Source organism: Balaenoptera borealis (assembly GCF_965194805.1).
Source record: "Balaenoptera borealis genome assembly, chromosome: 19".
In the NCBI taxonomy this organism is placed as follows: Eukaryota; Metazoa; Chordata; class Mammalia; order Artiodactyla; family Balaenopteridae; genus Balaenoptera; species Balaenoptera borealis.
In genome coordinates this window covers 56,405,055-56,421,551 of record NC_138878.1, presented here as the reverse complement: position 1 = coordinate 56,421,551, position 16,497 = coordinate 56,405,055, and the positions used below count along the sequence as shown (strand labels likewise).

Here is a 16,497-nt window from a genome sequence, read left to right as displayed (position 1 = left end):
TTTATATATAGTAGTGTGTATCTGTACATCCCAAAGTCCTAATTTATCCCCCTCCCCTTCCCCTTTGGTAACCCTACTTTTTTTTTTTTCTATGTCTGTGAGTCTATTTCTGTTTTGTAAATAAGTTCATTTGTATCATTTTTTTAAGATTCCACATATAAGTGATATCATATGATATTTGTCTTTCTCTGTTTGACTTACTTTACTTAATATTACTTTACTTAATAATTTCTAGGTCCATCCATGTTGCTGCAAATGGCATTATTTCATTCTTTTTTATGGATGAGTAGTATTCCATTGTATATATATACCACATCTTTATCCATTCATCTGTCAATGGACATTTAGGTTGCTTCCATATCTTGGCTATTTTAAATAGTGCTGCAATGAGCATTGGGGTGCATGTATCTTTTTAAATTAGAGTTTTTGTCTTTTCCAGGACTGTGATTGCTGGATCATATGGTAACTCAATTTTTAGTTTTTTTTAAAGGAACTGTTCTCCATAGTGGCTGCACCAATTTACATTCCCACCAACAGTGTAGGAGGGCTCCCTCGAAAGGTCTAATTCTTATAAGAAATCTCCTATTCCATATCCCTCCCAGTGGTTCTGCTTCTCTGATTGAATCCTAACAGATACAATGATGTTCCTCCTTCTCCTCGCTCTGGAGATCAAAGCAGGAGACTAGAGGTCATTTAGAAGGCAAACTGTAATAATCCAGGGGAGGTACGATGGACTAGTGTCATCGTAGTGGACGTGGTGAGCATTGTTCAAATTTGCATAGATTTTTATGCATTTGCCTTTTTTCTTTTCTGGCAAACACAAGTCTTTATTGTCCTGTTATTTCTGTGCTGGCTTCTAGCACCGATGAGATTTATAAAAGTTCCAGGCTCTTATTTATTTGACTTGATGTCTTTTTTTCCCCCACCAATTTTATGGCAGTATAACATTCATAAGGAAAAAGGTCCAAATCATAAGTCTGCAGACCACTACATTTTCACCATTTGAACACTCTCCTGAAACCAAAACCCAGATTAAGAAACAGAATAATACCAACATCCCAGTACAGTCCTGACTTACAATTTTTCAGTGTTAAGATGGTGTGAAAGCAAATTGCATTCGCTAGAAAGTGTTCTTTGAATTTTGAATTTTGATCTTTTTCCTGGATAGTGATATGCGGGATAATACTCTCACATGATGCAGGGAGCCTCCGCTTCCAGCCAGCCCCACCATCACAAGGATAAACAACTGGAACACTTACAACCATGCTGTACCCATACAGCCATCCTGCTTTTCAATTTCAGTACAGTATTCTATAAATTACATGAGATATTCAACACTTTATTATAAAATAGACTTTGTGTTAGATGATTTTGCCCAACTGTAGGCTAATGTAAGTGTTCTGACCACTTTTAAGGTAGGCTAGGCTAAGCTATGATGTTTGGTAGGTTAGGTGTATTAAATGTATTTTCAACTTATATTTTCAACTTATGATCGGCTTATTGGGATGTAAACCTCCATAAGTTGAGGAAGATCTGTATCTATTTTTATGCCATAATAGAGTCGCTAATCCCAAAGCTAACCACTATCTAGATTTCTAACACCATAGTTTAGTTTGACTGTATTTGACCTTTGTGTAAATGGAAAGACAGCTTGTATACTCCGTTGTATCTGACTTCCATGGCTCAACATTATTATTCTGAAACTCACATGTGTTATTGCATGTCGTTGAAGATATTTTATTCTCATATCTGCATATTATTCCATTGTATAGATTGAAGACAACTTAATCTTTCTAATGTACATGTTCATTTGGCTTTTTTCTGGATTTGGCTATTAGAATAGTGCTGTTAGGAATATGTTTGTACATATCTTTGGGGACTTGTATACATGAATTTCTTCTGAGAATATAGCTCGAGGAAAATTGCTGGATCATTTGGTAGGTATATCTTAGCTTTAGTAAACAATGCCAAAGAGTTTTCCAAAGTGGTTGTACCAGTAAATTGATATTTTCATCAGCAGCATTTGAGAATTCTGTTGCTCCAAATATTCCCCCAATATTTGGTATTGCCTATTTTTTCATTCTAGCCAAACTGATGGGTGATATCACACTATGATTTAATTTTAATTTCCCTATGACTACTTAAGTTAAAAATCTTTGTATATATTTTTTGTCATTTCGCTGTCTTCTTCTGTGAGGTTCTTTCTAAAAATATTATTTTTTTCTATTGATTACCTCCCTTTTTCTTTTTCATCATTAAGAAATCTTTATACATTCTCACTACGAGTCCATTGTAGGATATATTCAGTGTAAGTATCTTCTTCCACTCTTTGCCTTATCAGTTTCTTATTCATTTATATTCTAAACAGAATTTCTTAATTTTAAAGTAGTCCATTGTATTATTTTACCCCTTAAGTTGGTGCTTTTGGTTTCCTGTTAAGGAAATCTTTGCATACTCCAAGGTTATTATCATATTTTTATCTGCTTTCATCTAAAACTTTTATTGTTTATACTTTCACATTTACATATATAATATATATAATTTCATTGTTGTGGATGACGTGAGGCAGCTGTCAAAGACTTTCTTTTCTTATGGCTAGCCAACCATCCAGGCACCATTTAGGTACTTCCAGTGTACTTCAGGTCTCTTTAATCATTAATCAGGTGGCAATATATTTGTGGGTCAGTTTCTAGACTCTCTACTCTCTTCCATTGATCTGTTTATCCTTGTTTCTCTATCACATTATCTTAATTGTAATAGCTTTGTAATAAGCCCTGCAGCTTTGTTCTTTTTCTTCAGTCTTGCCTTAGTCATTCTTTGCTCTTTACATTCCATATATACTTTTAGAATCAGCTTATGAATTTTCACAAACAATCCTGCTGGAGTTTTGCCTGGGATTGCACTGAATACATAGGTCAGTTTGGCAGAATTGATATTCTAAAAAATTGAGCATTTCAATCTATAAACACAGTATATCCTCCACTCATTTAGTTCTTATTTGATTTTTCTCAGGAGTGATTTGTGGTTTTTCAGTGTAGAGGTCTTATACATTGTTTGTTAGATGTTTTCTTAGATATTTGATGTTTTCGATGCTATTCTAAATGGCATCACTTTAAAATTTTCATTTTATATTTCTTTGGAAAGTGCATAGAAATAAAATCAGCTTTGTGTTTTGAATTTGAATTCAGCTAAATTAACATTGCTAAATTATAACATATTGCTATAGATTCTTATTTTCTATGTGTATTATCATGTCATCTGTGAATAATAACAAGTTTATTTATTTTCATTTAATCTATATGCCTTGTATTCATTTGTTTTGCCTTAAATGCATTAGATGGTGCCTCCAACAAAGTGGTGAGAATGGGCATACTTGCTTAATTCTAATCTTAGGGGGGAAAGCTTTCAATTTTCACCATTAATTATAATAATTCACCATTAAATATGATTTGCTATAGAAATTTTAGATGATATTTGTAAGAATAAGGAAGGTTTCTTCTGTTCTTATTTTTTTTTTCTGAAATATTTCACAATAAAATTAATCTAAAAAGAGATTTGAATATGCCATTTTCAAGCCAATTTTTTATTTTAACAAATATAAAGAATATAGCTGCAGTCTTTGTACTATTCTGGATGATAAAGGAAGAAGGCATTTGACGTTTGGAATTTTGAATTAGGCAATAAGGTTTTCGTGGCACTAATTATAAAGTAGGTTGTTATATGATTTTAATTCCAAAGCATGTGTCACCTGTTGCTCTTTTATTTTTTTATTTTTTATTTTTTATTTTTTATTTTTTTACTGTATTCTTCCCATCTTTATGGTAGTGACTTTCTCCAAGGGCAGTATGCTTTTTATGTATGTGAACCTGATAAAAACTCTGAGAGTGAGGCTAATAACCCTTTCACTCTCCTGAGAACAATGGTTACCTTTTTTTTTTTTTTTTCACACTGTATTTTATTTTTACAAGAGATAAATAGACTGACACCAAGCATTGTACATGGATGACCACAACAAAAGCAACAATGATTGCAATTACCAAACATGAAACACACTCATACTATGTCATAATATTGACATTCAGTCCAGTAATCCTCCACTGTAACAGCTCCTTTACTTTGCAGTGAAAATTGATTTGTATATTCTTTGCCTCTGAGTCCTTGTTGGATTTTTTTTTTTTTTAATTCAGACAGAAAGTCACAAAAATTATACTCATCCTCATCAGTTCACTCAGTCCCATGTAATTAAATTTTTTTTTTCATCTTGATCTTTTGTTAGCACTTTTATGAGTTCATCAGTTTTTCATTAGAGTTCTGAAAATGCTTATTCATTCAGTTCAGCAGTACAGTCAGTTACCAGAAACCTGTACTTGTCAGAGTCTTTTCCATGAATTTCTTAAAGATGAAACCCTTTTATAGGAACATATTTGCAAAAGCATCAGAGTACACACAGAACTGTCTGTAAATGACAAAAGACTTAAAAATGACCACAGTTAAAAATTTGATGAAAGTTCATAATAATGCAGTTGACAAGAAAATTAGTTATTTCTGAGATATACATTTTAAGGTAATAACTAGGATTATGACTTATAACATTATACCAGAACATATAAGATTTTTAGAAATTTCATGTAATGTCTGAAACATTTATATTAACATATTTCCATACAAATAACCCAATGAAAGTTTAGTATTAGTTGTTTTGTTTTTTTGTTTGTTTATACTGCAGGTTCTTATTAGGCATCAATTTTATACACATCAGTGTATACATGTCAATCCCAATCGCCCAATTCAGCACAACATCATACCCACCCCACCGCAGTTTTCCCCCCTTGGTGTCCATATGTCCGTTCTCTACATCTGTGTCTCAACCTCTGCCCTGCAAACTGGCTCATCTGTACCATTTTTCTAGGTTCCACATACATGCGTTAATATACGATATTTGTTTTTCTCTTTCTGACTTACTTCACTCTGTATGACAGTCTCTAGATCCATCCATGTCTCAACAAATGACTCAATTTCGTTCCTTTTTATGGCTGAGTAATATTCCATTGTATATATGTACCACTACTTCTTTATCCATTCGTCTGTCGATGGGCATTTAGGTTGCTTCCATGACCTGGCTATTGTAAATAGTGCTGCAATGAACATTCGGGTGCATATGTCTTTTTGAATTACGGTTTTCTCTGGGTATATGCCCAGTAGTGGGATTGCTGGGTCATATGGTAATTCTATTTTTAGTTTTTTAAGGAACCTCCATATTGTTCTCCATAGTGGCTGTATCAATTTACATTCCCACCAACAGTGCAAGAGGGTTCCCTTTTCTCCACACCCTCTCCAGCATTTGTTGTTTGTAGATTTTCTGATGATGCCCATTCTAACTGGTGTGAGGTGATACCTCACTGTAGTTTTGATTTGCATTTCTCTAATAATTAGTGATGTTGAGCATCTTTTCATGTGCTTCGTGGCCGTCTGTATGTCTTCTTTGGAGAAATGTCTATTTAGGTCTTCTGCCCATTTTTGGATTGGGGTGTTTGTTTCTTTAATATTGAGCTGAATGAGCTGTTTATATATTTTGGAGATTAATCCTTTGTCCGTTGATTCGTTTGCAAATATTTTCTCCCATTCTGAGGGTTGTCTTTTCGTCTTGTTTATGGTTTCCTTTGCTGTGCAAAAGCTTTGAAGTTTCATTAGGTCCCATTTGTTTATTTTTGTTTTTATTTCCATTACTCTAGGAGGTGGATCAAAAAAGATCTTGCTGTGATTTATGTCAAAGAGTGTTCTTCCTATGTTTTCCTCTAAGAGTTTTATAGTGTCCAGTCTTACATTTAGGTCTCGAATCCATTTTGAGTTTATTTTTGTGTATGGTGTTAGGGAGTATTCTAATTTCATTCTTTTACATGTAGCTGTCCAGTTTTCCCAGCACCACTTATTGAAGAGACTGTCTTTTCTCCATTGTATATCTTTGCCTCCTTTGTCATAGATTAGTTGACCATAGGTGTGTGGGTTTATCTCTGGGCTTTCTATCTTGTTCCATTGATCTATGTTTCTGTTTTTGTGCCAGTACCATATTGTCTTGATTACTGTAGCTTTGTAGTGTAGTCTGAAGTCAGGGAGTCTGATTCCTCCAGCTCCGTTTTTTTCCCTCAGGACTGCTTTGGCTATTCGGGGTCTTTTGTGTCTCCACAAAAATTTTAAGATGATTTGTTCTAGTTCCATAAAAAATGCCATTGGTAATTTGATAGGGATTGCATTGAATCTGTAGATTGCTTTGGGTAGTATAGTCATTTTCACAATGTTGATTCTTCCAATCCAAGAACATGGTATGTCTCTCCATCTGTTGGTATCATCTTTAATTTCTTTCATCAGTGTCTTATAGTTTTCTGCATACAGGTCTTTTGTCTCCCTAGGTAGGTTTATTCCTAGGTATTTTATTCTTTTTGTTGCAATGGTAAATGGGAGTGTTTCCATAATTTCTCTTTCAGATTTTTCATCATTAGTGTATAGGAATGCAAGAGATTTCTGTGCATTCATTTTGTATCCTGCAACTTTACCATATTCATTAATTAGATCTAGCAGTTTTCTGGTGGCAGTTTTAGGATTCTCTATGTATAATATCATGTCATCCGCAAACAGTGACAGTTTTACTTCTTCTTTTCCAATTTGTATTCCTTTTATTTCTTTTTCTTCTCTGATTGCCGTGGCTAGGACTTCCAGAACTATGTTGAATAATAGTGGTGAGAGTGGACATCCTTGTCTCGTTCCTGATCTTAGAGGAAATGCTTTCAGTTTTTCACCATTGAGAATGATGTTTGCTGTGGGTTTGTCATATATGGCCTTTATTATGTTGAGGTAGGTTCCCTCTATGCCCACTTTCTGGAGAGTTTTTATCATAAATGGGTGTTGAATTTTGTCAAAAGCTTTTTCTGCATCTATTGAGATGATCATATGGTTTTTCTTCTTCAATTTGTTAATATGGTGTATCACATTGATTGATTTGCGTATATTGAAGAATCCTTGCATCCCTGGGATAAATCCCACTTGATCGTGGTGTATGATCCTTTTAATGTGTTGTTGGATTCTGTTTGCTAGTATTTTGTTGAGGATTTTTGCATCTATATTCATCAGTGATATCGGTCTGTAATTTTCTTTCTTTGTAGTGTCTTTGTCCAGTTTTGGTATCAGGGTGATGGTGGCCTCATAGAATGAGTTTGGGAGTGTTCCTTCCTCTGCAATTTTTTGGAAGAGTTTGAGAAGGATAGGTGTTAGCTCTTCTCTAAATGTTTGATAGAATTCACCTGTGAAGCCATCTGGTCCTGGACTTTTGTTTGTTGGAAGATTTTTAATCACAGTTTCAATTTCATTGCTTGTGATTGGTCTGTTCATATTTTCTGTTTCTTCCTGGTTCAGTCTTGGAAGGTTATACCTTTCTAAGAATTTGTCCATTTCTTCCAGGTTGTCCATTTTATTGGTATAAAGTTGCTTGTAGTAGTCTCTTAGGATGCTTTGTATTTCTGCAGTGTCTGTTGTAACTTCTCCTTTTTCATTTCTGATTTTATTGATTTGAGTCCTCTCCCTCTTTTTCTTGATGAGTCTGGCTAATGGCTTATCGATTTTGTTTATCTTCTCAAAGAACCAACTTTTAGTTTTATTGATCTTTGCTATTGTTTTCTTTGTTTCTATTTCATTTATTTCTGCTCTGATCTTTATGATTTCTTTCCTTCTGCTAACTTTGGGTTTTGTTTGTTCTTCTTTCTCTAGTTTCTTTAGGTGTAAGTTTAGATTGTTTACTTGAGATTTTTCTTGTTTCTTTAGGTAGGCTTGTATAGCTATAAACTTCCCTCTTAGAACTGCTTTTGCTGCATCCCATAGGTTTTGGGTTGTCGTGTTTTCATTGTCATTTGTCTCTAGGTATTTTTTGATTTCTTCTTTGATTTCTTCAGTGATCTCTTGGTTATTTAGTAACGTATTGTTTAGCCTCCATGTGTTTGTCTTTTTTACGTTTTTTTCCCTGTAATTCATTTCTAATCTCATAGCATTGTGGTCAGAAAAGATGCTTGATATGATTTCAATTTTCTTAAATTTACTGAGGCTTGATTTGTGACCCAAGATGTGATCTATCCTGGAGAATGTTCCGTGCGCACTTGAGAAGAACGTGTAATCTGCTGTTTTTGGATGGAATGTCCTATAAATATCAATGAAATCTATCTGGTCTATTGTGTCATTTAAAGCTTCTGTTTCCTTATTTATTTTCATTTTGGATGATCTGTCCATTGGTGTAAGTGAGGTGTTAAAGTCCCCCACTATTATTGTGTTACTGTCAATTTCCTCTTTTATGGCTGTTAGCAGTTGTCTTATGTATTGAGGTGCTCCTATGTTGGGTGCATATATATTTATAATTGTTATATCTTCTTCTTGGATTGATCCCTTGATCATTATGTAGTGTCCTTCTTTGTCTCTTGTAACATTCTTAACTTTAAAGTCTATTTTATCTGATATGAGTATAGCTACTCCAGCTTTCTTTTGATTTCCATTTGCATGGAATATCTTTTTCCATCCCCTCACTTTCAGTCTGTATGTGTCCCTAGGTCTAAAGTGGGTCTCTTGTAGACAGCATATATATGGGTCTTGTTTTTGTATCCATTCAGCAAGCCTGTGTCTTGTGGTTGGAGCATTTAATCCATTCACGTTTAAGGTAATTATCGATATGTATGTTCCTATGACCATTTTCTTAATTGTTTTGGGTTTGTTTTTGTAGGTCCTTTTCTTCTCTTGTGTTTCCCACTTAGAGAAGTTCCTTTAGCATTTGTTGTAGAGCTGGTTTGGTAGTGCTGAATTCTCTTAGCTTTTGCTTGTCTGTAAAGCTTTTGATTTCTCCATCAAATCTAAATGAGATCCTTGCCGGGTAGAGTAATCTTGGTTGTAGGTTCTTCCCTTTCATCACTTTAAGTATATCATGCCACTCCCTTCTGGCTTGTAGAGTTTCTGCTGAGAAATCAGCTGTTAACCTTATGGGAGTTCCCTTGTATGTTATTTGTCGTTTTTCCCTTGCTGCTTTCAATAATTTTTCTTTGTCTTTAATTTTTGCCATTTTGATTACTATGTGTCTTGGCGTGTTTCTCCTTGGGTTTATCCTGTATGGGACTCTCTGCACTTCCTGGACTTGGGTGGCTATTTCCTTTCCCATGTTAGGGAAGTTTTTGACTATAATCTCTTCAAATATTTTCTCTTGCCCTTTCTCTCTCTCTTCTCCTTCTGGGACCCCTATAATGCGAATGTTGTTGCGTTTAATGTTGTCCCAGAGGTCTCTTAGGCTGTCTTCATTTCTTTTCATTCTTTTTTCTTTAGTCTGTTCCGCAGCAGTGAATTCCACCATTCTGTCTTCCAGGTCACTTATCCGTTCTTCTGCCTCAGTTATTCTGCTATTGATTCCTTCTAGTGTAGTTTTCATTTCAGTTATTGTATTGGTCATCTCTGTTTGTTTGTTCTTTAATTCTTCTAGGTCTTTGTTAATCATTTCTTGCATCTTCTCAATCTTTGCCTCCATTCTTATTCCGAGGTCCTGGATCATCTTCACTATCATTATTCTGAATTCTTTTTCTGGAAGGTTGCCTATCTCCACTTCATTTAGTTGTTTTTCTGGGGTTTTTTCTTGTTCCTTCATCTGATATATAGCCCTCTGCCTTTTCATCTTGTCTATCTTTCTGTAACTGTGGGTTTTGGTCCACAGGCTGCAGGATTGTAGTTTTTCTTGCTTCTGCTGTCTGCCCTCTGGTGGTTGAGGCTATCTAAGAGGCTTGATGGCAGGCTCTGTTGGTGGGTAGAGCTCTTCTGTTCTTATTTGTAAGGGTTTTGCTCTTTTTTTTTTGGTTGCACCCTGTGGCTTGCAGAACTTCCCCGACCAGGGATCAAACCCGTGCCCCCCTTGAACTGGAAGCACAGGGTCTTAACCACTGGACTGCCAGGGAAGTCCAAGGATTTGCATTCTTGAACATACCCTTCTTGGTCATGATATGTTATGCTTTTTATATATTTTTTGATTTGTTAATATTTTAACAAGGATCTTTACATCTATGTTTATGAGGTGAATCTTGAAATGTCCTTGTCAGGTTTTATTATCAGAATTACTGAACTTTTAGAATGAGTTGGGAAGTGTTTCCTCCTTTCTCTTCTCTCAGTGAGTTTGTATAAGTCTGATGTTATTTCTTTCCTAAATGTTGAGAAGAAATCACTGGTGAAGCAGTCCAGGCATGGAGTTTTCTTGTGGGAAAGTTGAAAAATAGTGGTCCAATTTCCTTAATAGAGTTAGGAGAATTCAGAGTTTCTATTTCTTTTTGTGTCAATTTTCATAGGTTTTATTTTTCAAGAAAATTGGGCATTTAAGTTGTCAAATATTGAAAAGTTGTTTACTGAATTCTCATTATCTTTAAAAATGTCTATAGGGTCTGTATTCAGGTCCCCATTATCATTCCTGATATTGATAAATTTTCCGCCCTCCCTTCCTTCCTTTCTTCCTTTCATATACATTGCTAGAGATTTTTCAATTGTGTTAATTTTTAAAATTCTCTAGTGTATATTTGTTTTTTTTTAATTGAAGTATTGTTGATTTACACTGTTCTGTTAATTTCTGGTGTACAGCAAAGTGATTCATTTATACACTGAGTCACTTATATTCAGAATGTGTATATATATATTCAGAAATATATATATTCTGAATATATATATATACATATATGTATTCTTTTTCAGATTCTTTCCCATTAAAGGTTATTACAATATTATATATTTGTTTTATACTTCACTGACTTCTGCTCTTATCTGTGTCATTGTCATTCCCTTTTTATGTGTTCTTTGACTTGATTTGCTATTCCCTTTTTTTTTTTAGCTTCTGGTGATGAGAGCATACAATTTTCTGCTTTTCTTCTTTTAAAAAATGTTTCTTTAAGGTTATAAATTGAGCTCTACATGCTCTAGCTGTCTCCCACAAGTTGGTATGCCATATATTTATCATTCAATTGAAAATATTTTCAACTTCCCTTTTGTCTTCTCCTTTGACTTATGTTTTATTTACCAAGGTATTGCTTAATTTCCAAAGAGTTGTGGATTTTCTAGTTACCTTTTTGTTATTTCTCACTCAATTCCACCATGGCTAGAGAACATACTTTGTATTTTTTTCAGTCCTTTGACCTTTGTCAAGGTTTGCTTAATGACCCAGGTTATGATTAATTTTGGTAAATATTTTTGTGCAGTTGAAAACCAGATGTAGTCTTTCGTTGATTTGTTCAGTGTTCTTTGAACAGCAATTAAGTCATGTTTGCTAATTGCATTGTTCAGATATTATATATCCCGGATGATTATTTGTCTGATTGTTTTATTATCTATTAAGATATGTGTTAAAATCCCCCACTATGTGGATTTTTCTGTTTCTCCTTTTAGTTCTGGTGGGATTTGCCTTAGTCAAGAACATGAATAGTTCATCCTCAGTAACAGGCAGTAAGAAAGAATATATGGACACATATCCACTTAGATAGCTAGTTGACATAGTAAGAAGTTGTAGAATTTTTTTTTTTTTTTGGTTGCAAGGTCATAAGCTGAGAGTAAAAACATGGGGGGAGGTTGGAGTTTGGAAGAAAGAGGAGAGGTTAAGTAGTAGTCATTTAGGAGAGAAGATGGGTGAATGAGATGTGAGAATATTGTATGACTGCTATTGGGAGATAAAGTCCTCCATGGGAGTCTCACACTCCTTCATGTCTTGCTGAGTGTGCCAAGAATGCAAGGATCTCTTTTTTTTTTAATTAATTAATTAATTTGTTTTTATTTTTGGCTGTATTGGGTCTTTGTTGCTGCGCAGGCATTCTCTAGTTGTGGCGAGTGGGGGGCTACTCTTCGTTGTGGTCGCCGACTTCTCATTGTGGTGGCTTCTCTTGTTGCGGAGCATGGGCTCTAGGCATGTGGGCTTCAGTAGTTGTGGCACACAGGCTCAGTAGTTGTGGCTCGCAGGCTCTAGAACGCAGGCTCAGTAGTTGTGACACATGGGCTTAGTTGCTCCGCGGCATGTGGGATCTTCCCAGAGCAGGGCTCGAACCCATATCCCCTGCATTGGCAGGACGATTCTTAACCACTGCACCACCAGGGAAGCCCAGGATCTCTTTTAATTTGGGCTATTTCTCAGGGTTGTGTTTGCAGTGAGCACTGTGAGGGATGAGGTCTCCCTTTGGGACAAAGAGCAGGCTTGCTTACACTTTGCTATAAAACAGCAGGTTCTTAAAGCTCAGTGTTCTTATCCTGTAACACAGCTGGCTGCATGAGCAGGTGTTCATCTAGACATATCCATATTCTCCTCCGGGGACTTGGGGGCAAGGGGAACCAATGCAAAATATGCTGATATTAAAGCTGCTTTCCAAGGCATGAGTAATAAATCCCTTTGTTTCTTACTCAGGAGTCTAATGTCTTCTGACAGCATCCATGAAACATAACTGGCTACCTTTATTAGCTTCCAAGTAGGGAAAAGTCAAATCCCAGACTTGATAACTGTCACTCAACTCTAAGTATCTTCATGAGGTGAATGATCATGAACTTGAAGTAAGATCATTGAGCTTTTTTTCTTTGCTTAGTCTTGCTCAGTTGTGTGGATACAGGTATGGGATAGACTGAGCCTTAAATTTAAAATGTTGGGACTTCACTTATTATTTGTTGTCTTTTTTGATATTAGCCATTCTGGCAGGTGTTAGGTGATATCTCATTGTGGTTTTGATTTGCATTCCCCTAAAGGTTAGTGATGTTGAGCATCTTTTCATGTGCCTGTTGCCCATTTGTATGTCTTCTTTGGAAAGATGTCTATTCAGGTTCCCTGCCTATGTTTTAACTGGATTGCTTGTTTTTTTGATGTTGAGTTGTATGACTTCTTTGTATATTTTTGGATATTAACCGTTTATCGGATATATCGTATGCAAATTTCTTCTCCCATTCAGTAGGGATCCTTTTTGTTTTGTGGATAGTTTCCTTTGCTGTGCAAAAGCTTTATAGTTTGATGTGGTTCCATTTGTTTATTTTTGTTTTTGTTTCCCTTGCCTGAGGAGACATTATCTACCCCTCCCCCCGTATTGCTAAGACCGATGTCAAAGAGCTTACTGCCTATGTTTTCTTCTAAGAGTTTTATGGTTTCTGGTCTTAAATTTAAGTCTTTAATCCATTTTGAGTTTATTTTTGTATACGGTGTGAGAAAGTAGTCCAGTTTCCTTAGCATGTAGCTGTTCAGTTTTCTCAACACCGTTTATTGAAGGGGCTGTCTTTTCCCCAATGTATATCTCTGCCTCTTTTGTCTAGATTAATTCCCCATATAAGCGTGGGTTCGTTTCTGGGCTCTCTATTCTGTTCTACTAGTCTATATGTTTTTGTGCCAGTGTTATACTGTTTGATTACTGTAGTTTTATAATACAATATAATTTTAAGTCAGAAATGTGATGCCTCCAGATTTGTTCTTACCGAAGATTGCTTTGGCTATTCAGAATCTTTTTATTTCTGTATGAATTTTAGGATTGTGTTTTCTATTTCTGTGAAAAGAGCCATTGGAATTTTGATAGGGATTGCATCAAATTTGTAAATCACTTTGTGTAATATGGACATTTTAACAGTATTAATTATTCCAATTTATGAACATGGAATAACTTTCCATTTATTTGTGTCCCTTCGGGCTTCCCTGGTGGCGCAGTGGTTGAGAATCTGCCTGCCAATGCAGGGGACATGGGTTCGATCCCTGGTCTGGGAAGATCCCACATGCCGCGGAGCAACTAGGCCCATGAGCCACAACTACTGAGCCTGCGCGTCTGGAGCCTGTGCTCCGCAACAAGAAAAAGGCCACGATAGTGAGAGGCCCACGCACCGCGATGAAGAGTGACCCCCACTTGCCGCAAAGTTAGTATAAAAATCATTTGGATTTCTATATGTCAGAATGAAGATAGTTTTTAAATGCAATATAAACAATGAAACCATTTAAATAGCATAAAATATGTTGAACAAAGGATTTAATATATGTTAACAAATGTGTAAAACCTCTAAGAGGAAGCAATGTTATAAATTAGCGTAAATGTGATTAAAGCATTTTTACCTGAAAATGATGTACAATAACTTGAGGAAAGGGGTATTATATATAAAAACGATGCAGGGAAACAAAAGCAAGGATAAGATGATTAGAAAAGAGGTCAAGTATTGAAATTGAGAGGCAAATGTATCAAATGTAAATAAATATCAATTAAGGTGTAGAGAATAAAGAAGAAACATAAAAGAAAACATAAGTAAGGGGAGATATCAGCCAATTCATGGAATATATGGAATTTTCAAATAGTTACTAATAAACTGAAAAGTCAACATACAATGAAGAAAGTTTGATACAGTTTTTAAAGGAAACAAAATTGATCAAGACAATGAAACAGTACTGGAGCTGTAAGAGAGACTAAAGAATAAAAAATGAAAAAAATGAAGATAGGAAAACAACATATATGAAAGAAGGGAGAAATAGGGACAATAAAGTAAGAAACAAGATAAAGTATACTTATGTCAAACAGAACATTAACAGAAGGTTAAATTTGAAAAAACTGGAAGTCTCTGTAAAAAAGCTTAGGATGAGCAATGGGAATATTGAAAACGTCTTCATACCTCCATCTCATTCTCAAGGCTGAGTGACACAGATCCTTACTAAAAGCAGTTGGCTTCCTCAAGAATGTGGAACATCTTGAAAAACTGGGTTTGACTGGCAGACTGTATATCAGGGATGAGATGGCAAAACTTCTCCCAGTGCATCACCTTGTCACCTGCTGTCTTCATGACCTTGTTTATTGGGGATCATCTTGATGCACCCAGAGGAGCAACAAATTGCTCTCCCAGATGCAGAATGATTCTCCTGGTAAACTTATCACCATCTGAGTGCAAAGTCACCATCTGAGTGCAAAGTCACCATTTGGGGATGTACATTTTCCCCAGTTGAACTGCATCATAAAGTTAACTTCAGAATCCAGAAAAGTGATCAAAGTTAGTTTTCACTCATCTGATTGAAATTCCCACAGGACTTGATAAAATCTGACTTCGGATCAGCTCCCCAGAGAACACCTACACTTCCCCACCTCAGGCTGTTTTGCCTCCTGCTTTTACAGTTTGCTCTTTTCTACAGCTTTATTGAGATATAATTGACATGAAACAGTGTGTAAGCTTAAGGTGTACAATGTGATGATGAAAAAAAATTTTTTTTAATTTTTTAAACAATTGTTAAAGGTCACACTCCATTTACAGGTTTTACAAAATATTGGCTATATTCCTCGTGTTGTACAATACATCCTTGTAGCCTATCTTACACCCAATAGTTTGTACATCCCACTCTCCCACCCCTATATTTTCCCTCTCCCCATCTCCCCACTGGTAACTAACCACTAGTTTGTTCTTTTTATCTGTGAGTCTGCTTCTTTTTTGTTGTACTCACTAGTTTGTTGTACTTTTTAGATTCAACATACAAATGATATCATATAGTATTTGTCTTTCTCTGTCTGACTTGTTTCACTTAGCGAAATCTTTTCAAAGAACTACCTGTTAGTTTCATTGATCTTTTATATTGTCTTTTGTCTCTATTTCAATTATTTTTACTCTGATCTTTATTATTTCTTTCCTTCTACTAATTTTAGATTTTGATTGTTCTTCTTTTTCTAGTTTCTTTATGTGTAAGACTAGATTGACATTTTTCTTGTTTCCTGAGGTAGGCTTGCATCACTATAAATTTCTCTCTTAGAACTGCATTTGCTGTGTTTCACAGATTTTGGATTGTGTTTCCATTTTCATTTCTATCAAGGTATTTTTTGATTTCCTCTTTGATTTCTTCAGTGACCCATTGGTTGTTTAGGAGAATATTGTTTAGCCTCCATGTGTTTGTGTTTATTTGCAGGGTTTTTTTTTCATGTATTCGACTTCTAGTTCTGTATCATTGTGGTTGGAAAAGATGCTTGGTATGATTTCAATATTCTTAACTTTATTGTGACGTTTTGTGGCCTAGCATGTGATCTGCCCTGGAGAATGTTCCACGTGCACTTGAAAATAATATGTATTCTGCTGCTTTTGGATGGAATGTTCTGTATATATCTATTAAGTTCGTATGCTTTAATGTGTCATTTAAGGCAATGTATCCTTATTGATTTACTGTCTGGATGATCTCTTCAGTGGGGTGTTAAAGTCCCCTACTATTAATGTGCAAGCTTCAATTTCTCCCTTTATGTCTGTTAATATTTGCTTTATGTATTTAGGTGCTCCTCTGTTGGTTACATATATATTAACAATTGTTACATCTCATGTTGAATTGATCCCTTTATCAACATGTAATGTGCTTTGTCTCGTTACAATCTTTTTTTTTTAATTTATTATTTTTTTTGGCTGCTTTGGGTCTTCTTTGCTGCATGCAGTCTTTCTCTTGTTGCGGCAAGTGGGGGCTACTCTTCGTTGAGGTGTGTGGGCTTCTCATTG

The 16,497-nt window shown here is 35.3% G+C and overlaps 1 protein-coding gene across 1 annotated transcript in view; it reads left to right on the top strand.

Moving 5' to 3' along the window:
- Window positions 1-16,497, top strand: part of FCGBP (Fc gamma binding protein) — a 103,512-nt gene that overhangs the window by 8,493 nt on the left and 78,522 nt on the right. The gene's annotated exons all lie outside the window — the stretch shown is intronic.